General features: G+C 37.0%; 2 protein-coding genes across 12 annotated transcripts in view; one reads left to right on the plus strand and one right to left on the minus strand.

The window, feature by feature from the left end:
• Positions 1-27,561, plus strand: part of kcnab2a (potassium voltage-gated channel subfamily A regulatory beta subunit 2a) — a 226,320-nt gene that overhangs the window by 85,701 nt on the left and 113,058 nt on the right. The window lies entirely within an intron of this gene.
• flnba (filamin B a) overlaps positions 1-27,561 on the minus strand; it is a 750,037-nt gene that overhangs the window by 9,524 nt on the left and 712,952 nt on the right. The gene's annotated exons all lie outside the window — the stretch shown is intronic.

Below are 27,561 nucleotides of genomic sequence, written 5' to 3' on the forward strand. Positions count from 1 at the left end.
CTCAGTTGGTTTGAGTTCTCTTCATTTATTGGGTTTTACTGTGCTGTAATTGCTTTGTTTGCTCGCATGGAGTAAGTTCACAGTACTCATACAGATCCTTTTTTTTTTAACTCAAATGGTTTGTAGCAATCGGTTTCCTCAAACAGTTTGAATGACTTAACTTATTGAGTTTTACAGTACTCAGTTGGTTTGAGTTCTCTTTATTTATCGGGTTTTACTGTGCTCTCACTGAAAAAAAGTGTTGCATGCAGAACTGTAGCAAACAGTTTATTTGTGTTGAATTAAAACAAACAAATTAAGTTTAATAATGTTTAACTTAATTTGTTTGTTTAAATTCAACTCAAATAAATTGTTTACAACCACTTAACGTAAAAAAAATTTGAGTAAATCCAAGAAATCATGTCTGAACATTTTTTTTCAGTGTAATAGCTTCTTTTACTCACATGGAGTAAGTTCACAGTACTCATTAGGATTAGTTTTTGAACTTTAATAGTTAGTTGCAATCGGTTTCCTCAAATGGTTTGAGTTGCCTCAACGTATTGGGTTTTACAGTACTCAGTTGGTTTGAGTTCTCTTCATTTATGGTGTTTCACAGTGCTGTAATTGCTTCTTTTACTCACATGGATTAAGTTCACAGTAAAACACATGGGGTTATTTTTTCCACCCAAATCTTTGGTTGAGGCATTTTGGGTAATTTTTAGGGGTTATTTTTAGAGTCTTGGGTAGTTTCAACCCAGGTTTTTGAGTCAAATCAACTCACAGCAAGGGCTGACTGGAATACCACATATTATACACTAGTTTGTTTAATTGCAGTGAAAATAGTGTAACATAAACGCAGATTCCTTGCATTTTCAGATGATTAAAATGAGATTTCTGCTCATAGTAGCCTTTAGTCAGACCTTTCTGAATTTTTTTAATTTCTTACTACCACGTTTTGTACACCTGTGATCACAGCTGCACATCCTCCACCGTACTTCAGTGACACCAAGTCAAAACAGCACAATTGCTGGGTCATCTTTTGCGGGCATTTTTGGATCAAATATAACCTATTATTTTAGTAAAAATAACCAATTAATGGGTTGAAAAAACAACCCTTTTATGGGGTTAAAAATGATAACCCAATTACTTGGGTAAATTTAACCCCCGATGTGTTCTGTCCCATATTTACCCTGCAGTGGGTTTAAAAACAACCCTATTTGGGTTATTTTTAACCCTGTTTTTTAGAGTATAGGATTAGTTTTTCAACTTAAATGGTTTGTTGCAAACGGTTTCCTTAAATGGTTTGAGTTACCCTTAGCTTTTTTGGTTTTACAGTGTGTGCACTTGATAAGAAGTCATTTGGATATAGTAAGTCATGCTGCTTGTGTGTCCAGTGTATGGGCCGATATAAGATATTTACGTTATGGTAACCTTGGATAAAAAAAAATATCATGGAGTAATGGTATTGTGATGACTATAATTTAAAAAAATATTAATGTCTGGGTAAACAACAACATTTTCCCCTCGTTGAACACAATACTACACTGTTCAGGTTCATGCTTGGATGTAGCTACATAAGCAATTTGTTTTTCCAATGTTTGCTGAATCGTGGGCTGACAAATCATGGTCCTTTGCTGCTGGAGACACTGTTTCCCTAAATACATTAATAAAAAAATAATAAAATAAAATAACCTACTGATACCCAATATACATTTACTATACAGTTAAAGTCAGAATTATTAGCTCCCCTATGAATTTTTTTCTCTCTTTAAAATATTTCCCAAATGATGTTTAACAGAGCAAGAAAATTCTCACTGTATGTCCAATAATATTTTTTCTTCTAGAGAAAGTCTATAGTCAGTATAATGTGGATTTGGTAGTTCTACACCAAGGTCAATAATAAGGATTTTGTTGTTGTTGAATGAATGTGCGCTGTAAAAATTTATATATATACATAACGAAGCAAGGAAATTTTCATGTCTAATAATATTTTTCTTCTGGAGAAAGTCTTTTTTGTTTTATTTCGGCTAGAATAAAAGCATATTTAAATTTTTTAAAAACCATTTTTAAAGTTATAAGCCCCTTTAAGCTATATTTTTTGATAGTCTACAGAACAAATCATCATTATGCAAGAACTTGCCTAATTACTCGGTCCTGCCTAGTCAACCTAATTAACCTAGCGTGACGACTCCAGGATTTCAGTTTGGATGTGGCACATCACGATTGGCTGCCATGGTTGCTCACCAATTAGTTCAAAGTATATAAATGCCAGTTTAGGCTAGCTTTTGGAGGACGGTGTGGCTACTAGCTGTGCTCATGTCAAGAACATCTCATTATTTCTGCAACCTTATGGTTTCATTTGGCATTATTTATATGTTAAAGTTAGTTATTTTCTTTATTATCCCCTAGACATTTCTTTGTATCTTGATTTGTTGTTCTATTAGTTTTATATAATAAATAAGTTGCATATATATTCTTTGTTGTCTGAGCTCTTTATGTTGCGACTTGAACGAGGGGGTCGTAACACTAGTTACTGTATGCCTTTAAATGTCACTTTAAGCTGTATAGAAATGTCTTGAAAATATATATCTAGTAAGGGTGTCGATCCTCCAAATCCTCGATTCGATTACATTTTCGATTCTAAAGGCACGATTCGATTCGATTTTCGATTATGAATAATTAATTAATTAATGACCAATTAATTATTTGTAGCCTACCGTTTAAACTACCTGACCTCCATGGTCTTTGTTTTACCCATAAACAAATCATACAGTAAATGAATAAAGGCAAGATACACACATAATTACCACCTGTCAATCACTTTTTCCTGCGGGACTCGTGAATAGGCAGTGATCTGTGTCGTTATAATGGCGTCGGTAAAAAAGACGCACAACCAACAGGAACCAGCCAACAGTATCTGAGGTGTTCGCTAAAATGACTAAGTACAAGTGAGTGAAAGATTGAAGCAGTCCTCTGCCTGCCTGGACCTGCTGTCTCGAGCGCATGGCTGTGTGTGCGTCTGTGTCTGTGTGGTCACGTGATGTGCATTTTCAGAAGTAGTGAGGAAGGAGGGCTGCTCAGAAATGCTACACGCCACTGTGGATGTCAAATCGTTGTCGTTCTAAAATGCCATTTAAAAACAAAGACAGTGTAAACAGGGCCTGAGTGTGTACTTTTCGCGAGTGGATTTGTAACGGGGGCGGGCGGAGGATCGCAATGCCGGTGTTGTCTATCGGACAAACCGTACGTAATACGTACATGGCAGAGCTTGCAAAACTGTGTTTTTTTTGTCGACAACACGAACGTTGTAAACATAACTCACTGGAAATCCAAAATGCTTCCACACCGGCGACTTCATTGAAAGAGGAGAGGGTTTAAGTTCTGTCGACGGGTCTACTTCTTCTGCAGTTTAACAAGCACTTCAACAAGCCTGTTTTTTCCCGCTTGGCAAGCCAAGCTGACGTGACATGGGGGCGTGGCAGCATCGACGATTCTAGTTTTTGATTCGATAATCGAAATTGAGCATAAATTTCGGTCGACTTCGATTAAAAATCGAAATCGTGACACCCCTAATATCTAGTCAAATATTATTTACTGTCATCATGACAAAGACAGAAATTTAAACAGAAATTAGGGAAAAAATGAATGGGGCAAATAATTCAGACTTCAACTGTATAAAAGAAACAGTGTTTTTTAAACCATAACTTTTCCAAACTGTGGTCAACCTTAAACTAGTTATCGTCCCCTGCCTAGTCCAGTGTAAACATGAGGCTTTCCAAGCAACATTATTACTTGGTGCATTATGCATGTGTTTTCATAGGTATATTGGCCATTTTACAATCGCTAAGGATGATTTGGAGCATGTTTGTAATGCATTTGTGGGCAAACTGCCTAATACCTCTAAATCCACACATCAACTTTCTGCCTGCGTTAAAAAGTACAAAGCAGAACTCTGCGGCAAGTACTGCAGTCCATTTGCTGGTCTCCATGTGAGCTGCTCAGGGTTTATTTTCATCAACTAGGTCGCTGGCATATTTGCCCAACAATGAGGGAAGGGCATATCAATCTCTGAGGCGAGCTGGAGGAAAAAAAAAAGTGTCCAGAGTGAGCAGCATCTCAGCATGTAGCTGGATCTTCTTCCATATTGTTGGATTGATGGATTCTCAGCATCCTGGCTTTGAGTTAGGACGTTTATATGGATCTGTGTCAGCTCCCTGTTGCAGAAAAAAGAGGTTTTCACTTGTGAAAAATCAATGACAAGCGATCAGCGCCTGGAAGAGGCTGAAGCAGACCTGTTTGAATTGGATAATAGTTTATTTGGCACGATACCCCGAGTTCTTGTTCTTTAGCAGTGGGTAGTGTTGTCGTGTGCTGGTGTTTAGCTGTCTGGTGTTGTGTATCATGTACAGCAGTCGGTCGGCGTGTCTATTGTAGTTTACTGTAAGGCTCGCTCAGCCGACCGTTAACGGCTGATCTGGTGTCAGTTCTGAGAGCGAGGGGCTCGCGTTGCAAAGCATATGGTGGTTGCTCCATCATATTTCAACAATGGATCATAGAAAAACAAATTAGTACACTGCCTGCCATTGATAAAACACACAATTATCTTTATTGTGCTTCAACAGACAGTGTCTTCTTGGCTGAAATACAATGGCTGTATTGAATGACAGGTTTAGTAGGGCTTATCTATGATTCTTTTTTTTTTTCTGAAGACGCACATTAAGAAGGAAAATAATTCTCTGTTTACATATTTTGTTGACATATAACATACACTGTAAAAATTGAATTGTTGAGAAAACATAAAAAAAAATAAGACAACTTGATGCAGTAAGATCTTTGAGTTGTCTCAACTGTTTTTTAGTTTTTCTCAGTAACATTTTTTGTTCTGCTAACATAATTTAATTTATTCATGCAATGTTGATTTATTGCATCCAAACTCAGTCCTGGAGGGCCGGTGTCCTGCAAAGTTTAGTACCAACCCCAATCAGACACACATGGGCTAGCTAACCAAGCTCTTACTACACTGTAAAAAAAAAATCAGTAACAGCTGTGGTTGCCATTACTTTAAAGTTAAAAACACGGTAAAAAACCTTTAAAGTAATTTCTTATTTTTAAATTATTATTATTTTTTAAATATTTTTTTCATTATTTTTATTAATTATTATTAATAATTATTTACAGTAAATTACCGTTTTTTATTAATTTATAGAGGTAATATGTCTTTATATTGAATGACCAACATCTACGCATCTTTTGTTACACAGTTAGACATGCTAGCACAGCCACATGCAGGTGGTGATGAGGAAGTTACATAATGAGCCAATGCTCATCACAATCAACTTTTCCCACAAGCAGAAAAGAGTATCAGCATATGGAAGATGCTCAGTGTCATTCACACAGCTACTAAACACCAGTATGGTAACACATATAAAATTAAAGTCATGAAATAAACATTGTTTATCAACATTAGATGTAACATAAATCTCTAATGCACATAACTGATGGGGAAACAACTAAAAAGATCCATATTAAAGTCAACAAAATGCATAAAAAGTGATGTGCCATGCAGGGAATTCTGGGAAAGTCAATTTACGGTTATTCGTCGTATATATTAGGGAAACATACGCTTAACCAGGTTACGGATTTGTACTGTAGCATTTTTACAGTTTTTTACCGTTGAAACCACGGCCATTTTTTACAGTGTAGGCTTTCTAGAAACATCCTTGCAGGTGTGTTGAGGCAAATTAGAGCTAAAATCTGCAGGACACCAGCCATCCAGGACTGAGTTTGGACACCCCTGTCCTACAGTATGTGCACCCATTTCCTTCCATTGCGTAAAAGTCCCATCTAATGTTGATGGAATAAGTGATGGATTCTTAGCAATGGGAGTTTGGATTCTTAAGAGAAAAGAGAAAGAGAAAGTGGTTTTATCTATGTTGTTTCATCTGTTTCCAGATGCAATGTATATTCCGAATTAAGATATTGCTGTTAAAAATTACCTTCTAAAGTTACAGGTGAGATAATTAATGCCTCTATACTAATCAGTGAATCTGATTCCTGCAATTGATGGACTTGATTTTGTGCCATGTCGCGCACCAAGTGACTTTGTCTCGAAAAAGAACACAACCTCTGCAGTTTGGCAGTATTTCCGGTTTCGACCGAAGGAGAAGGGAGATGTGGTAAATGCAAACTGGAGGTCTGCATTCCCTCTGCTGTACATAGTTGGCGGTTCATTCCGCTGTGGCGACCTCTGAAATAGAGACTAAGCTCAAGCAATGAATGAATTCAGGGTGTCCTTGGGGTCTTAAAAATATTAAAGTTGATAAATCAATGTAGAGGTATTTAGGGCACTTAAAAAGTATTGCAAATGCTATTTTGCAAGGTATTTAATTTGATATCATTTTTAATTGTGCAATGTATGCTAAAGTTCGCCTGAACTAAATCTGCGAATATCAGGATTTTATAGATTAGTTTATGAAATCAATATAATCCTGCTAGACTTGACATCATGCTGCTTTGTTTATTGCAGTATTCAAGGCAACACCATTATTTCTGCAGTTCTATCGGTGCCAGGCTGCTCAATTAGCTAGATTTAATAGATGTTATTCAGTATATGAAAAAGGTTTTAGTTTTGGACTAGTTTTTACATTAGTATTTAGTAAATATACTGCAAGTTAAAATCTTACAGGTGTTTATGGTTGAAATCTAAAGTGTTACAAGGTCTTAAAATATATGGAAAGAGTCTTAAAAGGTATTGAATTTCTGGATGTATTTGTAAGAGTGAAATTAAAAATTAACTGAAAAGAGGAGTTTATTCCTTATAAGCAATCAATTCTGAACTTTGGAATTATCTCTCGACTTTTAACTTCTTAATCAAGGAATCAAGCATTTTTGAGATCAATTTCCAGTCATAAGGTTTCATTCATCGACCTTTGCACCTGGATAAATCTTCCCTTGAAGCTGCTTTGGAAACTTCTGTCAGTGACTGAGCACCGTATCTTTCACTATTCCTTGTTTTTCAGCCTAAGCTGCATCCGGGTCAGACAGAAACATGCATTTCCAAACAGACTCATCACTTATTCAAGGATGGAGGGCTAGATAGACACTGAAGCTGCGAAAGAGAATGCCTCTCATGCCTTACTGTGTGTCTCCTTAACCAGACAATATGGTACTTGTGTAACATTAGTACTTACTAGGTTAACATGGGCAGATCTCTTATCAGTGTGCACACGATTGGGCTTTGATTGCAGCGCAATTAAGTTTGACAGCATGTAAACGTGCATCCCAAATCTTACTGGAATGTTGTAACGTTATACACATGTTACGAATGTACACTAGATTACATACTGCAAATATATAAATACAGACATACAAACTTGGGATTAGCGCATCTCTAAATAATAATACATGCACTTTTTTTGATGTATAAATATGCAGACTTCATATGCTAGTAGAGATTTACAGTTTTGACTCTATTATCTTTATCTTATTAGTGATTTGCATTTGCTTTAGTGTCATGCATATTGAAGATGTGATTCATGGCAGATCTGTTGTCTTGTTGGGGCTGAAGGTGTGTAACCTGACTGTTTAAGGTGATATGTAGAGCACACTGTCCTGTCCTTGACGTGCATCCATTAGGGCAGCACTCAGTAGAATTACGTTTTACCCGCAAAAGCGATTTCCTTACACCTGCTAAAAAATACCAGTTATCAGTTGTTGCCTTTCAGACTCCAGTTTCCTTTCCAATAAGATGTTTATGGGGTTTCCCATGAATTCATGGAGCTCGTTTGCATTTGAGGAGGTACACGTGAAGCTAGTTTTTGATTTCACCAAAAGAAATAATATAATGAATGATTTGTGAGGTATTTTGAGCTGAATCTTTACAGACTTTGGAGACGCATCAGACTTAATTTACATAAAGGGAATCTCTTTAAAGGTGCTGAATGTAAGTTTTTGACTCTTCTAAAGCATAACAATACCATAATATGTTTGCAGATATTTCAGAAACATGCTCTCAGTGAACATTCTTGTTTATCTGAAAAACAATGCTATTCTGCTTTGAAAATGTCGGCTAGGTGCTGGAACAACTGTCTTTGTTTTGATTATTTTAACCCACTCAATGCCAGTTTAGCCAATTATATTTCAGCACTCTGGGTTGCCTTGGTGGAAAACAGCATATTTCATTAATTCAGTCAAGAAAACTCTCACAGCATGTGTCCGTGACTGAAATGTGACCTATGATGGACAGAAGCAGCCTCCGAAATGAGACACAGATTCAGAGTTCACAAGTGGTGCTTATTAATTAGCAAATTATATATATGAGCAATAACACACGAGTAGCAGTGCGGTATGGCTGTATATCGGCACTGGTGGGAGGCATGCGTTGGCACGAGGCTGCAGGCCGAGTGCCTTAGTGCCCCCACAAGTGCCGATATACAGCCATATCGCACTGCTACGAGTTTGATATTGCGTTTATACAACAGTTTGAGGGCATGATTGTCTATATAAAAACAAAATCAAACATGGAGAGTCTCAAAAACCCTTTTGTATGAGGAACTACTTTCTTCCGCCTTATGATTCAAATCATAAGCTGACAGTTAAACAGCAGAGCAAGCATCTTTTAAACTTAGATCTGTAGTGTCTGCTTTTTGCTGGTTGTATGTGGGCGGAGTAATACACAAAGGGTAAAAAAGCTTTACGGGTGCTGATATTACTTACATATATCACGGCTATCAGCCAATCAGATTTAAGAACCAGACAGAACTGTTATATATATATGTGTATATATATATATATATATATATATATATATATATGTGTGTGTGTGTGTGTGTGTGTGTGTGTATATATATATATATTTTTTTTTTATATATATATATATTTATATATATATATATATATATATATATATATATATATATATATATATATATATATATATATATATATATATATATATATATATACTACATGCGGTATAGGTGAATTGGGTGAGCTAAATTGTCCGTAGTGTATGTGTGTGTGTGTGTGTGTGTGTGTGTGTGTGTGTGTGTGTGTGTGTGTGTGGATGTTTCCCAGAGAGTTGCGGCTGGAAGGGCATCCGCTGTGTAAAACAAAAAAAAACCTTACTGGATAAGTTGGCGGTTCATTCCGCTGTGGCGACCCCGGATTAATAAAGGGACTAAACCGACAAGAAAATGAATGTTTCTCTGCAACAATAGCATCAAATGGAATTTACACAGTTTATTACACAGCATAACCAAAAACGAAGAAAACCTGTGAGATTCTGTGTGTTTGATTTGTCTTGCAGGTATTTGTTTCCTTCACAAAATGACCATCGTTCATTTCAGTGTCTTCATTGCATTATTGAGTATAAGCAACAAAACACCATTCTCATGCACATATCGCTATTTGCTGGGTTTCAGTTACACTTTGACTGTAGTGAATAACTGGACATGAACAGATACAATCATGTGGTCAGGCTTAATGGTTTCCCAGCCCTTCTCTCGTCCATTATGACTCCAAGCAGTGATCTTCTGAAGTCATTTACTAATGAACAAGTCTTGACATGTTAGTGCTGTGGCATTGCATGGGTTTGCACACTAGATGGAGCTCCAGTTCTGTGAGACTGAAACGAGACGTCAGACTCTCTCAGACAAAGATCAGCTTTCTGCTATTCATCAAGTTTGGATACTAGCGGATGTCAAGTGGCTTTAGTAGTGACGTCTGAAGGAGAGCAGGTCAAATTTCTTAACGTTATGAATAAAAACAAAAGAAGATTGAATATTGACCGTTTTGAAAAATGAAGTTAATCCGTTCATGACATGTACTTTGAATGATCTTGAAATGCCAGGGATATGTATGGCTTTCTAAAACAACTTGTAGTTTATCATCAGGGAAGGTGCTTTAACCCTTCTGTTGGCTTAGCGGTCAAACATGACCATTTTCACAGTAGAAAAAAACCCTAAGCAATGTTTTTTTTTTTTTTTTTTAAATCTTGAAGTTTGGTGACCTTTTCTAAAATGACACCAACATCTGAATATTTTCATATTTTTATGAACCACTGTCCTTCAGGTTAACTCATTCATCCATTCATTTTCTTTTCGGCTTAGTCCCTTTATTAATCTGTGGTCGCCACAGCGGAATGAACCGCCAACTTATCCAACATATGTTTTACGCAGCGGATACCCTTACAGCTCCAACCCATCACTGGGAAACACCCATACACTACAGACAGTTAGCTTACCCAATTCACCTATAGCACATGTGTTTAGACTGTGGGGGAAACCGGAGCATGGAAATGGAATTGCTCCTATACACAATTCCAGGACAACACAAGGGTTGATTAAATATGAAATACAGTGCATTTAAGAGATGTTGTGCATTCCTGTTGTCAGCCAGCAGGTGGGGGTATGTGTACAGTGCTGAATCAGGAGCACATCAGTGCAGATTTACATTATCATGTTGTTCTGCAGTTGCTGTGGTGAATATCAGCAAGAAATGCCGTGTTTGCAGATTGTTAATAGCCTTATTAATGATTACGCACACAAGCTGGGTTTAATGAGCACATATGCTTTATGTTTGTGCTGATACTGAGCAGTAAATGCGTCTGTATTTTGTGAGCCAGCAAAATAATCAAACTGACATTGATCGCTGGGTTTAAGTTCTTTTTTTAATTAATACGGCTTCTACTTTGAGTTTCAGTGGCTCCTTTAGTTTCTATTCCACTACTACAATGTTAGTGTTTTTAGGAGTTATACTGTCTTTACACTACCTGATAAAAGTTTGTCGCCTATCCAAGTTTAAGGACAACAAATAATAGCTTGACTTCTAGTTGATCATTTAGTATCAGAAGTGTCTTATATGAAAGGCGAAGGCCTCTAGATTTTGCTTATTTTACCAAAATAAAATATGATCATGTCTTGATTTTTAATGATTTAATTAGGACAGTAAGGTCTGACTCTGCTTAGACAAAAGTCTTGTCACTGAACAGAAATAATGTCCAGTATAGAATATAAAGTCCTGCTGCAGTGGAGACAGAATGAATATTGTGTCTGACTCCATCATGAGCTTGGAGGACTGCATCCATACATCTCTGACATGACTCAAATCACTGATTAATAAAGTCATCTGGAATGAAGAAGAAAGCGTTCCTGCAGGACTCCCAGAGCTCATAAAGATTCTTTAGATTCATCTTAAACGCCTCCTCCTTCATCTTACCCAAGATATGCTCAATAATGTTGATGTCTGGTGACTGGGCTGGCCAATCCTGCAGCACCTTGACCTTCTTTGCTTTCAGTAACTCTGATGTAGAGGCTGAAGTATGAGAAGGCCCTTGCAGAGACCGTCCAAAGGGCATGTGCAGGATACATTTTTTGAAGAGGGGTGGGGTAGGGTTGTTGTTGTTGTCGTCGCCGCCGCCGCCACGCGTGTACTGAAGAGCAATGTTGTCGTGCGCGTACTGTAAAGCGGGGGGAGGGGGTGGGTTAATCACGCGTACTCAAGAGCGGTGTTGTCGCGCGCCTACTGAAGGGCGGGACGGAGGGTATGTCGCATCACGGGGGCTCTTTTGATCATTTTGGAAGGGCACTTCATATCCAAGACTAAAAAGGGCATGTGCACTGCACAGGTTGAGGTCTATAGCCCCTTTCACACATACAGACCTTTCCGGAAAATTGCCGGCAATTTTCCGGAAAGGTTGTATGTGTGAACAGGTCCTTTTTTAAAATACCGGCAAATTCGTTCTGGCTATTTTCCGGAAAGAGAAGTTGTAACATTACCGGCAATTTGCCGGAATGCTGCGCTGTGTGAACGCAGAAGGAAGATTGCCGTAATAAGCGCGTGCACGTCTAGAACGTGCTGACGTGAGACGTCTGCTTTAGCCAATCACAACAGTCAGACGCATTTACGTCCGCGCGGTTTGTGAGGATAAAAGCCTTTGAATATTTTTCCAGACACATTTAGCTGCTAGAAGTTAGTCAGATCACGTTTATATGTTCTTCTTTATGCCAACTGTGTAAATAATCATCGATGAGATGCTTATGATAAGCCGTTGTTTGTTTACCTTCAAGCTTTGCGTGTGCCCGTGAAACAGCCCGTGAGCGCCAGCACACACACATATTATGAACATCTCGACATGCGAAAGTGATCCTGCGAAAGTTGTTCACAATATTGATCATCCACAGAGTTTGTAATTTAGTCAAATGTTTACAAACACAAGCGCAGCCGTTTAAAGCTCATTTGTGGTGAATGATGTCAGAATTTACCGGTATTTTGGAATGGATGTGTGAATGCTCTTTTCCGGAAAATTTCCGTAACGTCCTCGCCTGTGTGAACAGCGCTTTTTTCAATATACCGGTAAATTCTTTCCGGAAATTTTCCAGATATTTACCGGTATCACTGTGTGAAAGGGGCTTATGTGTGCATGTGCCTGCCTGCTGGAGAATTGTCCCTCTCCTGTGGTTTGTAATGTAATGGGCAGCACAAATGTCTTGATACCTCAGGCCAGGGGTCACCAATCTCGGTCCTGGAGGGCCAGTGTCCCTGCTGGGTTTAGCTCCAACTTGCTTTAACACAGCTGCCAGGATGTTTCAAGTATACCTAGTATGACCTTGATAAGCTTTTTCAGGTGTTTTTGATTAGGGTTGGAGCTAAAATCTGAAGGACACCGGCCCTCCAGGAACAAGTTTGGTGATCCCTGCCTCAGGCTGTTGATGTTGCAGATCTCTCGCACGCCCCCACACTGAATGGAAGCCCAAACCATAATTTTTCCTTCACCAAACTTGACTGATTTCTGTGAGAATCTTGGCTCCATGTGGGCTCCAGCAGGTCTTCTGCAGTATGAGTGATGATTGGGATGCAGCTCAACAGATGATTCATCAGAAAAATAGAGCTTCTGACACTTTTCCCCAAACGATCAACTAGAAGTCAAGTTATTAGTTGTTGCTCTTACAACTGGGATCCACGACAAGACTTTTGTCAGGTAGTGTATATTGTTTTATTACTGACTTAATTTCACTATCTTGCTCCAAACGTATTTGAGTTTCTTTATTCTGCTGAAGACAAAAGAAGATAATTTGAAGAAAGCTGAAAGTAGTATTTTTTGTTCCTACTTTGGAAATAAATGATTACAGGTTTTCGGGTTTTTCAGAATATTTTCTTTTGTGTTCAACTCATAAAGATTTATAACCAGTAAATAGTGAGTCAATTTAGATTTTTGGGTGAACTATCCCTTTAGGAAGTTTTCTCTGTTTTTGCTTTTATGGTAAAATGCAGTATCTGCCACGTCTTCTTGTTTTGTGAAGAGAGTCTGTTCATAAAATATAAATGTTGGAGATTGTGTTACACTGAATTCTCATCCTGCAACATGGCATTTTGTCATGAAAGATGCCATTTGTGTAGGTTTGGCTGGTGTCAGACTGTACTTGTATAAATCACAATGAAAATGATTACAAAAGAAAATGTGAAAGATTTGGTTAATCAGATAAAATTAATAATTTAATTCTTTTATTTTTAAAAACCTTTACCATCAAAGCTTGCACAAAAATATAAAGCAGAACAACTGCATTCAAATAATTATGTTACGACTTCATGATGTTAGACTAGGGACTGAAATAATTAGCATTTATATCGTGACAGTTTTGTAAAATATGGGAGAAGAAGAACCATGCATCAAGCAAAACACTGCCAAAAAGAGAATCATTACACAAAAATCAAAGATATAGGCGATGCAATGGCGCAGTAGGTAGTGCTGTCGCCTCACAACAAGAAGGTCGAACCTTGGCTCAGTTGGCGTTTCTGTGTGGAGTTTGCATGTTCTCCCTGCGTTCGTGTAGGTTTTCTCCGGGTGCTCCGGTTTCCCCAACAGTCCAAAGACATGTGGTACAGGTGAATTGGGTAGGCTAAATTGTCTGTAGTGTATGAGTGTGTGTGTGGATGTTTCCCAGAGATGGGTTGCGGTCGGAAGGGCATCAGTTGCGTAAAAACGTGCTGTATAAGTTGGCGGTTCATTCTGCTGTGGCGACCCCGGATTAATATAGGAACCAAGTCGACAAGAAAATGAATGAAAATCAAAGATAAACAGAGAATAGTAATGATAAAGAAAAAGAATATAGATAACAACAAATAGCATGCACAAAAGGTAAATTATATACAATTTATAAAAAAATATAAATAAATAAATAAATAAATCCAGCAGGGGAAGAGGACAAAAGTGGCGCTCAAGGAAAAGAAAATAACAAAACCAAAAACATCAAACTACAGTAATTTATTATAATCCTTTGACCTAACGGAAAACAAAATAATTGAAAGAAAGTCTTTGGCGTCTACACGCCCTAACTTACCCTCTCTAAACTTAACCAAACCGAAAAATACAAAGCCAGCACTCACATCTAAACCTGCTGTGTCTAAACACAGGTTTATAGGTGATGTAAGGAAATACGTCACGTGACCACCACCTCTCCAAATCCCCCTGGGGAAAACAAAGAATATCAGCAAAATCGCAAATCAACAACAAAAAGAATATTAATGAAGATAAACAAAATGGCAAGAACAACTTTTGACAAAGCAATATTAAATACCAAAAAGAAACAAAAGAAACAACGGGAGGCAGATTAAAACAAAGAACAAAACAGGAATGCAAAAGCCTCTCTCCGGCGTCCCACTCGTTGTCTTTTAAAACCCTGGCAATCTCTCAGATTGGCCGCCAAAGCCACCGTCACTGAAGGTAATGATGATTAACTGCTCCTACAGCCAGTAACAATTCGGCGGGGTGGTTGAACCTATAAAACCGAAAGAGAGACAGAAGAGAGCAAGAGAGAAAGAGAGAGAGCTAAAGAGAGAGAGACACGCACGCTAAATTCCAGGAGCGTAACAAATACCTATTAATAATTGTAAAATAAATGCAGATTTTTTCAAGGCAAAATCTCTCATTAGAGAACTTTTTTTGGTCACACTTTACAATAAGGTTCATTAGTTAATGTTAATTAATGCATTTACTAACATGAACAAACAATGAACAATACATTTACTACTGTATTCTTTCATGTTAGTTAACGTTAGTTAATGAAAATATAGTAGTTTATTGTTAGTTCATGTTAACTCATGGTGCATTAACTAATGTTTAGCATGGACTTGGATGTTAATAATGCATTAGTAAATGTTCAATTATGATTAATAAATGCTGTACATGTGTTGTTCGTGATTAGTTCATGTTAGTAAATGCATTAACTAATGAACCTTATTGTAAAGTGTTACCCTTTTTTTTCTGGCTCCATTGGATCAGCAATTTTATTTCTTTTTCATGACAGAAATAAGCCAGGGCATGCAGGGCTTCTTAAATCACTTTCTCTGGTCACATGAATATGGCAGCATTATATAAGAGGGCTTCCCCCAGATCTTTCATTACCGTTCTGATCCTGAGATAATCTGACATCTAGCTTATCGAGAGGAACATCAGCTGACAGGTTTTCAGCCAAGAGGGACTGATACATCTCTCAAACTCTGGTCATTTATGTGATTGCAGTGTTTTCATCCAAACTGACATACAGTAGACTTGTACTTTTAGGGAAACTTGAAGCAGCCTGGCCTTAAAGTGGACATATTATGTCCTGGAGATCTTCACATCTCACATCTGAAAAAATTATGTAATTGCGTCAATGCATGTTTGCCAAATGTTTCTAGAAAATCTAGTGCTGGGCAAAGATAAGTCAAGATTAATCACATCCAAAGGAAAAGTTTGATTTGACCTAATTGATATGTGTGTGTATTATATAGTGTATGTATTTATTATGTATATGTGCACACACACATTATGTATATGTATATGTGATACACACAGTCATAGAAACAAAACTCATGACAAAAAACAAAACAATTGTTACGTAGATGTTTAAATATGTAATATATATATATATATATATATATATATATATATATATATATATATATATATATATATATATATATATACAGTTGAAGTCAGAATTATTCGCCCCCCTTTGATTTTTTTTTTTTTTTTTTATATTTCTCAACTTATGTTTAACAGAGCAAAGAATTTTTCACAGTATGTCTGATAATTTTTTTTCTTTTAGAGAAAGTCTTATTTGTTTTATTTCGGCTAGAATAAAAGTAGTTTTTAATTTTTTAAACACCATTTTAAGGTCAAAATTATTAGCCCCTTTAAGCTATTTTTTTTTTTTTTTTTTTTTTTTTATCCAATATTCTACAGAACAAACCATCGTTATACAAATACTTGCCTAATTACCCTATCCTGCCTAGTTAACCTAATTAACCTAGTTAAGCCTTTAAATGTCACTTCAATCTGTATAGAAGTGTCTTGAAAAATATCTAGTCAAATATTATTTACTGTCATCATGGCAAAGAGAAAATAAATCAGTTTTAAGAAATGAGTTATTAAAACTATTATGATTTGAAATGTGTTGAAGAAATCTGCTCTCCATTAAACAGAAATTGGGGGAAAAATAAACTGTAATAATTCTGTCTTCAACTGTGTGTGTGTGTGTGTGTGTGTGTGTGTATATAGCTCAAAAATCTCCTAATTTGCTGCCTATTATTGCTGCTTAATGATTATTATTATTTTTTATTATTATTGTTGTTATTAATATTATTATCATTATTGTTATTGGAGCAGTTTGGTTTAGGTATTAAGTATGATTAGGGATGTAGAATAATATTATGCAGAATATGTACTTTGTAAGTACCAATAAATTGCTAATCTTAATAATCGGCAGTAAAAGCCACTAGTTCATCATAAGCATTGGTACTTAAACTAAATTGTTACTGATATTATAAATAAAAACATGACTTACGAGAATGAATAAAAAATAAGACATTTAATTTCTTGTATCTAGTATTAAACAGTATTTACCCAGTGATGAGCCATGTTGGAATAATTAAATCTTCATTTTTATTATTGTTACTGCACCATTTCTTTAAGACAGGGTTAAGAGTTCATTCAGATCTTTAGCCTTATTTGTGAGTGATAGTGGCAGTGATGTAATGCTATTCGTGACTACTCTCCCTAAGATTTAATGTTTTGAGGTATCGAGACCGTCAGAAACCATTGTCCTGAATAAAACAAGCCTGATGATGTAACATTGTTTCAGTGGCAAAGCGTGCCCTAACAAACCCAGAGGGAATTGAGTCTAACTCTACCTCTGATCTCCCATTTTCCTCATGCGTGCTTTAGTGGATTGTGAGATTGAGCTCTGATTGTCTCTTTGCAGAACTGCTCGCTGCATTGGTCCCTCTGTGCCTTGTTACAAGACACAAAACAATTGATTCGGAAAGCCCTCAATTCTCCATTAAGACAGAATGAAAGTTCAAGCACTGTTTTCGTGTGTTAGGTCTGTCCCCATTTAAAAAAAAACAGTCTTATTTATTTATTTATTTATTTATTTATTTATTCATTCATTGATTTAATCTAACCAAGTCTGATTGTTGTAATTCCTTTAGAGGACACAAGGGGGAGACAAAATGAAATGCGTAGAAATATAGAACAAGTTACATTCACCAATTCACAACCACTTTACAAGGAGTTGGATGCTCATTAAAGGAGAATTAAGTGAAAGTAATAAATTCTTTAAATATTGTAAGTGACACTTTTCAATACATTAGTTCAATCACAATAGTTGGTAACATTTATAGGTAACAAAGTGCACATCAAACCCTAAAAACACTTAGCTGTAAAACCTAAAAATAGACAATTAAACACCTCAAAAAAAAAAGGAAAAAAAAAACTAATCACCAAAACTCCAAAACATTTAATTGAGAGCCTGAAAACAGACAATTAATCGGCAAAACCCAAAAACACAATTGACCGCCAGTCTACAGACAAACATATTGAAAATTAATCGCCCCCCCCCCCAAAAAAAAAGACAATTAACCAACCCAGAAGACAATTAATTGACAAAGCTTGAACCCAAAACCAAAATATAATCAATTAATAACCAAAACCCAAGAACAGACCAAATTGTTAATCACCAAAAACCCAAAACACAATTAATCACCAAAGTCTGAAAACAAACAACCAATTGAAACCGAGCCAAACCCCCCAGACAGACATTTAATTGTCAAAACCCAAAACAGACAATTACAAACCCTAAAAACAGGCATTTAATCAGCGAAGCCTGAATACCTGCAGTTAATCACCAAAACCTAAAAAAACAAGATAAATAATTGTCAAAGCCTGAAAACAAATGATTAATTGCCAAAACCTAAAAAAAAAAACAGACAATTAATTATCAAAGCCAAATCACCAAAAATGTATCCCCCCCCATCAACAAAAATTAATTACCAAACCCTAAATACAGACACTAAACCATAAAACCTAAAAACAATCAATTAAAAAATAGCCCGAAAACAGACAATTAATAACCAAAACCTAAAAACAGACACTTAATCATCAAAAAACCCAAAACAATTAATCAATAAATAACCCAAAAACAGACAATTAATAACCAAAACCTAAAAACAGAAACTTAATAGTCAAAAAATCCAAAACAATCAATTAATAAATAACCCAAAAACTGACAATTAATAACCAAAACCGAAACACAATCACTTAATCATCAAAAAACCCAAAACAATTAATCAATAAATAACCCGAAAACAGACAATTAATAACCAAAAATCTAAAAACAATCACTTAATCGCAAAGTTCCCCCACAAAAAAATAATCACCAAACCGAAAAAAACCCTTAACCGCAAAATCTAAAAACAGACAATTAATAACCAAAGCAAAATTACCAAAATCACCCCCCCCAACCCCCACCACCCTAGCGGCGCCCCTGCACATACCTAAAACACAAACCTGCGACCTTCTTGCTATGAGGTGACAGTGTTACCACTGAGCCACCATGCTGCCAACAGCAGATCACCAAAATCTAAAAAAAGGAAAGCAGCCTGCCAAAAAGATTAATTGCTACAAAAGAAAATTAATTGCCAAAGCCTTTAATTTATTAACCACTAAAACACAAAAACAACAGTTAATCGCCAAGGCCCGAAATCAGACAACTAATCGCTAAAACCTAAAACAGACAATTAGCATGCAAAGCTCCCCAAAACAAAGAGACAGACAATGAATCCCCAAAGCCAACCAAACAGACAATTAATCACCAAAGCCCTGCACAGATAATAATTAGAAAAAAACCTGCAAAAATACTTTTCTCAAAGCCCTTCAAAAACAGCAGACAATTAATCAGTCCTATAAGCCCAAAAGCAGCCCATTAATCACTACACTCATTGATATTTCTTATGGTCACACTAGAGTTTGTGCTTGAAAAATTCTGAGAAACGCTATTGCGAAAAGAGCTTAACAAGATGATTAGACATATAAAAAAATAAGCGATGTGTTCATATTTCTTATTTCTGTTCAGAGAGGTCATGTTTTGATCTTAGATTGGTCTCACGCAGTCTTGTAATGCGATTTTCACAGGTCAGAGTTCACCAAGCTTGAACTTTGCAATGCAGTGAACTGCGAAACATTTCGCACGAGCTTGCATTTCCTGTCTGACGCATTCACTTGCATATGAATAGAAGTCTATGGGGAGAAAAGTGCAGTGTGACCGTGTCTTCAGACGATTATTGGCCTGGTAAATTTTTAGAATAATGACAAGCCTTGCATGTACAGTTGAAGTCAGAATTATTAACCCTATGGAATTATTAGCCCCTCTATATATTGTTTCCCAAATTTCTGTTCAATCGTAAGATTTTTCAGCACATTTCTAAACATGATAGTCTTAATAACTCATCTCTAATAACTGATTTATTTTGTCTTTGCCATGATGACAGTACAGAATATTTGACTAGATGTTTTTCAAGACACTTCTATACAGCTTAAAGTGACATTTAAAGGCTTAACTAGGTTCATTAGGCAAGTTAGGGTAATTAGGCAAGTCAACACTAAGGATTTTTTTCTACTGATTTTTACAGAATTTTACTTGCCCTGCCAAAATATTCACAAGCCCCACCAAAAATAAAAAATAAAAAAAAACAGTTAATAGCTTTTTCTTAGCCGCATTTTTTAAATAATTTGTCAAAACCCAAACATAACTTCTTATTCAGCATAACTTTTCTTTAAATACAACAAAAAATGACAGTTGTGATATAAATAAATTATATATATATATATATATACAGATGAAGTCAGAATTATTAGCCCCCCTGAATTATTAGCCCCCACTGTTTATTTTTTCCCCAATTTCTGTTTAACGGAGAGCAGATTTTTTCAACACATTTCTAAACATAATAGTTTTAATAACTCATCTCTAATAACTGATTTATTTTATCTTTGTCATGATGACTGTGAATAATATTTTACTAGATATTTTTCAATACACTTCTATGCAGCTTAAAGTGAAATTTAAAGGCTTCACTAGGTTAATTAGGTTACCTAGGCAGGTTAGGGTAATTAGGCGAGTTATTGTATAACGATGGTTTGTTCTGTAGATTATCGAGAAAAAATATAGCTTAAAGGGGCTAATAATTTTGTCCCTAAAATTGTGTTTAAAAAATTTAAAGCTGCTTTTATTCTAGGCGAAATAAAACAAATAAGACTTTCTCCAGAAGAAAAAATATTATCAGACATACTGTCAAAATTTCCTTGCTCTATTAAACATCATATGGAAAATATTTAAAAAAGAAGAAAAATAATTGAAGGGGGCTAATAATTCTGGCTTCAACTGTATATATATATATATATATATATATATATATATATATATATATACACACACACACACACACACACACACACACACACACACACACACACACACACACACACACACACACACACACATACAGTATATATATATATATTAGAGTTGGGCTCATAGACGATCCCATAATTCAGCTGGCATCGTGATCCTTCGCCCCGCCCCTGTTGCAAATCCGCTCGCGAAAAATACACACTAATAGAACTTAGTTTTTAAAAAGCATTTTAGAACGAAAACGACCCACATCCACTCTGGCATTTCACCTAGCATTTCTGAGCAGCCCTCCTTCCACACTACCACTGAAAACGCACATCACATGACCACACATGCACACAAACACATAGGCACAGACAGACACACACACACACACACACTGTCATGCGCTCAAGACAGCGGGTCCAGGCAGACAGCGGGTTAGTAGACTGGTTCAATCTTTCGCTTTCACGTGTGTACTTCTAAACCTCAGATAATGTTGGTTGGTTGATGTTGGTTGTGCACCTTTTTTACCAACCATATTCATCGACACCATTAAACTGACAGATCACTCTGTCTATTCACGCCTATTTATGAGTCCTGTGGAAAAAGGGATTTCAGGTGGGAATTATGTGTGCAACTTATCTTTATTCATTCATGAATTGGTTATGGGTAAAACAAAGAGCATGCGGGTCAGGTAGTTAAAACAGTAGGCTACAAGTAATTAATTTGTTATGAATTAATTAATTATTCATAATTAATTCACCGCCACCTATGACGACAATGCCATCGTTCATCGCAATGTTTCACATTAGACATCGAAGGATGCGGTGCGAAAGCACCCTATATGCACGAAATTGACAAACAGTCGCAGCCATAGCAGGGCTCAACAATAAGGACTGCCCGGTGGCCCAGGGCCAGCATGAGAGACGCTTGGGACAGCAGACAGGATCATTACTGGCCCGATTGGGACAATGCTGCCTTGTAACTAACATTTAATTTGTCTGCGACTTTCAATAACGCGCATTTTAAGTTTGTGCTTTTAAGTCTTTAAACACTACCTTCTCAATGAATGCTTTCCGGTTCCGCTTATCTGATTTGATGTTTTGAGCGTGCTATTTTTTTCCGCAACCTGTGAACAACCAGTACAGAAAAGAAACGGCAACATGGCGGCAACATCAAATTATAAGGCTAAAATAAAATGCCTGTTTCTAATGTCTTGGAAGCAGAGATTTACGTGTGAACGTGACAAAAAAAAAAAAAAAAAAGAAGTGATGTTTTGCACTGTTTGCCCACAGTCAGCCCACCTTTTGTTAAATAATTTCGAACCGCAATAAAATACCTGCACATTTTCCATACTGCTCTTTTTGTTTGCATAACACTTTTATTAACACTTAAAAGTGTTAATAAATATATTAACATTTTAATGTTTTTTAAAGTATTGAAATTCTAGATTCACAGACTTTATTTAAAATATGCGGCTGAAAATAGCTATTAACTTTTTTTTTTTTTTTTTTTTTGGTGGGGCCAGTAAGAATTTTGGCAGGGCAAGTAAAAATCTAAACCACTGGCACGATCAGACCAGTAGAAAAAATCCATAGCGTTGAACCCTGCATAGTATACTCCAGTGGCAAGGCAGCACTGGCCTGTAACTATCCTGTCTACTGTCCTGAGCCTCTCTCACGCTCGCCCCCGGCCATCGAGCAGTCCTTGTTGTTGAGCCCTTCATTGTGCAATGATGGTTTGTTCTGCAGACAATTGAACGAAAAATATTGCTTAAGAGGGCTAATAATATTGCCCTTATTATAGTTTATAATAAAATAAAAACAATTAAAAACACAAAATAAAACAAATAAGACTATTGACAGAGGAAAAAAACATAGTCAGACATGCTGTGAAATTTTCCTTGCTCTGTTCAACACCGTTTGCGAAGTATTTGAAAGAAAAATTACAGGAGGGCGAATAATTCTGACTTCAACGGTATGTGTGTGTGAGAGTGAGGCTTGCAGGATGTTTTCGCTGAGCGCTGATTTTAGCTTGTCAGTTCTAGAGTTGAAGGGTCCAGTTATGTGGGCAGGTTTCTGTCCGGCTGCTGTCAGACTCTCCTCCTGTCAGGGGGTTGAGTGTGCTTTCTGTATGATTGATTTGAAGCCTTCCAGCAAAATTGTAAAAACCCTGCCTCTCCAGAGAAACATATAAAGTTCAGCAGGTGAGTCAATCCCTCATCGCCATGTTTCAATCATCATATAATTCCCAGACACGTCGCTCTAACAATGTCAGTGGGTTTAATAATGACGGATCGCCTCTGTCAGCGAGCCATTACGGGCCACCTGTGAATATGACACTCCATTTACTGGTGCTAACACTTGTCGCTGTGGTTTCTTATGCGAGGTTGTTAATGTCGCGGTTAATCCCGTCTTCAGCGTTCAAGTGCGGACAGTGAGTCGTATCATCTCAGTCGCAGCGAATGCGAGCTTCTTATGATGTGATTTTCAGCAAGTAATAATAAGCGCAACGGCCTCTTTCTCAGCAGGATATTGTGTTGTCAGCAGTGTTCCAGGAAAGGCAGTAGATTTTTAGGATAAGCTGGAGCTGAGCTCTTAATTAAAGCAGGACGCCGCTGAGATTGGGACATAAGGAATGAAGCTGGCAGATTTACACCGAAGTGCAAAGCACATTATAAACACTCCTTTTAGACCTCCTTTAGTTCATTTGTGGATTTTATTAACTTTTCTTTTTGCTTGTATGGTGAATTGTAGTTTTAGTACTGTTAATCTACAGTGTGTACTTTTTCAGTGTATATTTTGTTACATGTTTTGGTAACACTTTATTTTGATGGTCCATTTGAGTATTAGTAGACTGTCTGCTTAAAGGGTCACGAAACACCAAAATACATTTTTTGAGCTGTTGACAGTCGTATATGTGTCCCACACTGCTAAAAACACTATTAGGATACCTATATTTCACTAAAAAGTGTAAATTCGTTGTTTTTGCGTTATTTCAAGCAAATTCGTACTTCCGGTTTGAAACGAATTTTTGAAGCTGCGTCACGGCCATGACATAATAGCGTGTATTCCAGCGTGCAGACTGGGCGTCTGTGCCAGAGTGAGTCTTATTACGTCTTACAGTGTGTTGCATTAATGCATGAGTAAGGCTTGGTTCAAACCAATCAGCGTGCTCTATTGTGCAACTTCATTAATATTCATTACTATCACCGTATTTTCAGGAGAGAGACGCCACGTTGTGTTGGCAAAACAAGCGTGAAGTGTTGCTTTTATAGTTTGCTGCAGTTAAGTTTCGTTTTCATTTTCTCTCTGTGAGAGCTCTGAGTCACGTGTGGATTAACAGTGTACGCGACGCTCGACAACAATAACTCGCGTGTCTAAGGAGGATTATTAATTACCTGAGAGCTGTTCTCATCTGCAAACGCTGAGATCTGGATTCGCTTGTAGTCTCCTCTTCATAAAGACGCGGCTCTAGTTGCTGGTGATTGTCCTGTCTCTACAGATTTGGTAAGTGAGCGACCAGTGCTCTTTGTTTATTCAGTTTGTTCGTATCTAACAAACTATTGCACAGAGTGTAAACATGTTAGCACCACAACCAAACTTTAACCTCGTGTAGGGTTTTTAACGCATTTAGTGACCGTAATAGCACGCGCGGCTTTCTGACACTACCTGTCGTGTGCATCTAAGTTTCTGGGAAATGCGGAGGATTTTTTTCTCTCATTCGCCGTGCGGTATCAAACATTGCATGAAAAATACACGCTTAGAGCAGCTCCTCGAATCAAATATCTCGTTTGTCGCGAGGGGCATGAATGAATTCCCTGAATGAAAGAGCCAAACTGCAGTTAAAGTCCACCATTTAATAATTTGGCAAATAATTCGACTACAGATGTCCATGTAGGTTAAACACCATCACTTTCTCCTGTATGTTTGTTTGTTTTGTGTGTGTGTGTGTGTGTGTGTGTGTGTGTGTGTGTGTGTGTGTGTGTGTGTGTGTGTGTGTGTGTGTGTGTGTGTGTGTGTGTGTGTGTGTGTGTGTGTGTGTGTGTGTGTGTATATTTTGACTCTGAAACTCGCGCGTGCCCAAATAGACACTCACACACCATCCCACTTTTCTTCCTCCGACACTCCCCCCTAAACAGAGCTGGACACGCCCACTTTTCTGACTTTTTCCAAAGTAGAGGTGTGAAAACACCCTGCTGAAACGAGGGGGTTTCATGGCCCTTTAATATCTGCTGATGCTGCTCATTTAACAGACATTTAACTGACTATAAGACACTTAGCAAGTACATGTCAACTTACACTAACCTAACAGTCTACTTATAATCTCATGAGAATAAGTAACTTAACAAAAAAACGGCCCACCAAAATAAAGTGTGACCCATGTTTTTGTACATTTTTATTAATGATTGTTTTAAAGGGGGCCGATTATGCAAAAATCACTTTTATAAGGGGTCTAAACACAGTTGTGTGGCAACAATCTGTGAATATAACCAGCTTCTAATGGTAAAATAATTATTGATTTTATTTTTTATAATCACGCTTGATAAAAACAGTCTGCAGAAACACTTTGATTGACCTTCTCCCTTTGTATGTCATCAGAGGCAGAAAGACAGAATCTATTTCGCTCTTCCTTTTGGCCTTTATGCGTTTCTCCCAAGTGCTGTTGACTACATACATGCCAGTCAACGACAATGAGTAGGCAAAAGGAAAAGAAAAAGACACTCAAACATCAATCACAAAATAAAATGTTACATTATTGAAATAAAAGAATGATGCAGCGGTAGAGCGACCATCACATGCTTGTCAAAGCTCGCCAGAACTGAACTGAGCTCCCATACATGCGTGCTTACATCTCAAATGTAAAACAACCACAGAAGTCCTCTTAAAGGGGACATTTATACACAATGCATATCAAACATTAAGTGACCCTCACACTATCAGAATAATTAACCCCGAAAAAGCAGCGCAATCACTACAAGACTGCTGTTGTGTTTGCGATAAGGAGGGACGAGGCTGAATCCAGCTTCTTATTCACAGCTTCTTATTGACTCTATCCAGTCCATCTTAAAAACCGCGAAGCTTAATTTTTCAGCTTCTTATTCGCACTCAAGAAAACACACAACAGTTTTAATCTATGCCAGGGCTAATTTTGCGATCCTGACACCGTCTTGTGGACAGTCAATGTCAACTGTCTTTGGTCTACTACAATATGGCAGGCTAATGGAGGCCGACGAGCTCTCTCAGAAATTGTAAATATATATATATATATATATATAAAACATTTACAAAAACCGTCTTATTCAGGGAAACTCCTGAGATAAATAATTGATATATCTGAACTTTAAAAAATAAATCTGTATAAAATGCTGCACTTCCCACCTCCTACATTCCGTTGCAATGACTTCTGGGACTTCTAGAGCAATTTTGATGCTCAAGCTTGCATCCGCTCATCCTTGATATCAAGAACAAACACTGTAAAAAGTGCATGGTTCCACACAATTCATTCTTTTCGTCTCAACAAAAATCGATTAAGTTAACTTGTTTTTACAAATTTAAGTTGATTTGAACATAAAACAATTAAGTTCCCACAAAAACCTCAAGAATTGGGTTGATTCAGCTTAATAAAGAATAAGCAGTTTAAAAAGCAGCAAAAACATTTATTGGAGTGCATCTTTGAACTTTTACGTGTCTTCCATTCTTGCGGTCTTAAGTTTTAGAACTGAAGTTTTAGAACTGAACTTGGCAGCATATTGTTCAAGCCTTGTTTTTGAATCTACCACTATGCTGACACATAGGCATTTGTAGCTCGGCCCTCTTTTGAAACTTGAATCCTGAGGATTTGTTTTTAAAGTGACAATCATCAAAGTCAAAGACTTTAAATCTTGTAAATGAAATTAATTGTATAAAGAATTATTTAAATTTCTATTAATTTATTATACAATTAAAAACGGCGACGCAGTGGCGCAGTAGGTTTATTTATGCACAGTGCGCTGCATATTGCAAATGCAGTATGAGCATAAGGACACCTGTCTACACCATATGAGCTGTCAGCTGCTTATTTCTTAGTAAAATGATGTATAGGATAACTGAGCTGAAGACAGCAACAGATGCATACGATCAGGAATCCGGTGCTTTCTTGGTGAAGCGGAGACGTGGAAATGAATGTGAAGTGACAGTTGTCATGTTTCTGTGTCCTGGTTTGACCTCAGCTGCAGTCTGTCTCTATAGACCCAAGTCTCCGCAAGAAAACTCTAGCGTCTGGCACTGAAACATTTGGATGAGGAAATTCATTATGACGTGTGGGATCAGTATCTTTTGTTTTATGAGTAAATGAAATCAACAGACAGCGAATTTTATGGCATTTTTTTTATTGTTTGCACAGATCAGGCCCAGATTGGCTAATCAGGAGGACCGGGAGAATTCCAAGTGGGCCAGTCTGTTTTTTTTTTGGCCAAGTGGGCCAGTGTCCCTAGCTGCATGCACTCTCAGCAGTCACACTTTTTTCATTTATTTATTTATTTGACCATAGCCTCACTCTTTTTATTCAGTATTTTGCCACAGATCTGCGATTTTTATTTATTTTCTCGCAGCCCCCTGAGCAAAATGCAGCCTGCAGGTTAATGATGATGTAACTATTTTTACACATTATTTAAAACCTGGCTAAAAATAGCCATTAACTTAATTTTTTGGTGGGGCAGGTGAACATTTCGGCTGGGCAAGTAAAAATCTGAACTACTAATGCAATCAGGCCAGTAGAAAAAATCCTTAGCGTTGAACCTTGAGAATCAATGATGGGCTAAAATCTGCGGAATTCTGTGTGGGCCTAGTAATTAGGCAAGTCATTGTATGACAGTGGTTTGTTCTGCAAA

The sequence above is a fragment of the Danio rerio genome, chromosome 11, assembly GCF_049306965.1.
Source record: "Danio rerio strain Tuebingen ecotype United States chromosome 11, GRCz12tu, whole genome shotgun sequence".
NCBI classification, from domain to species: domain Eukaryota; kingdom Metazoa; phylum Chordata; class Actinopteri; order Cypriniformes; family Danionidae; genus Danio; species Danio rerio.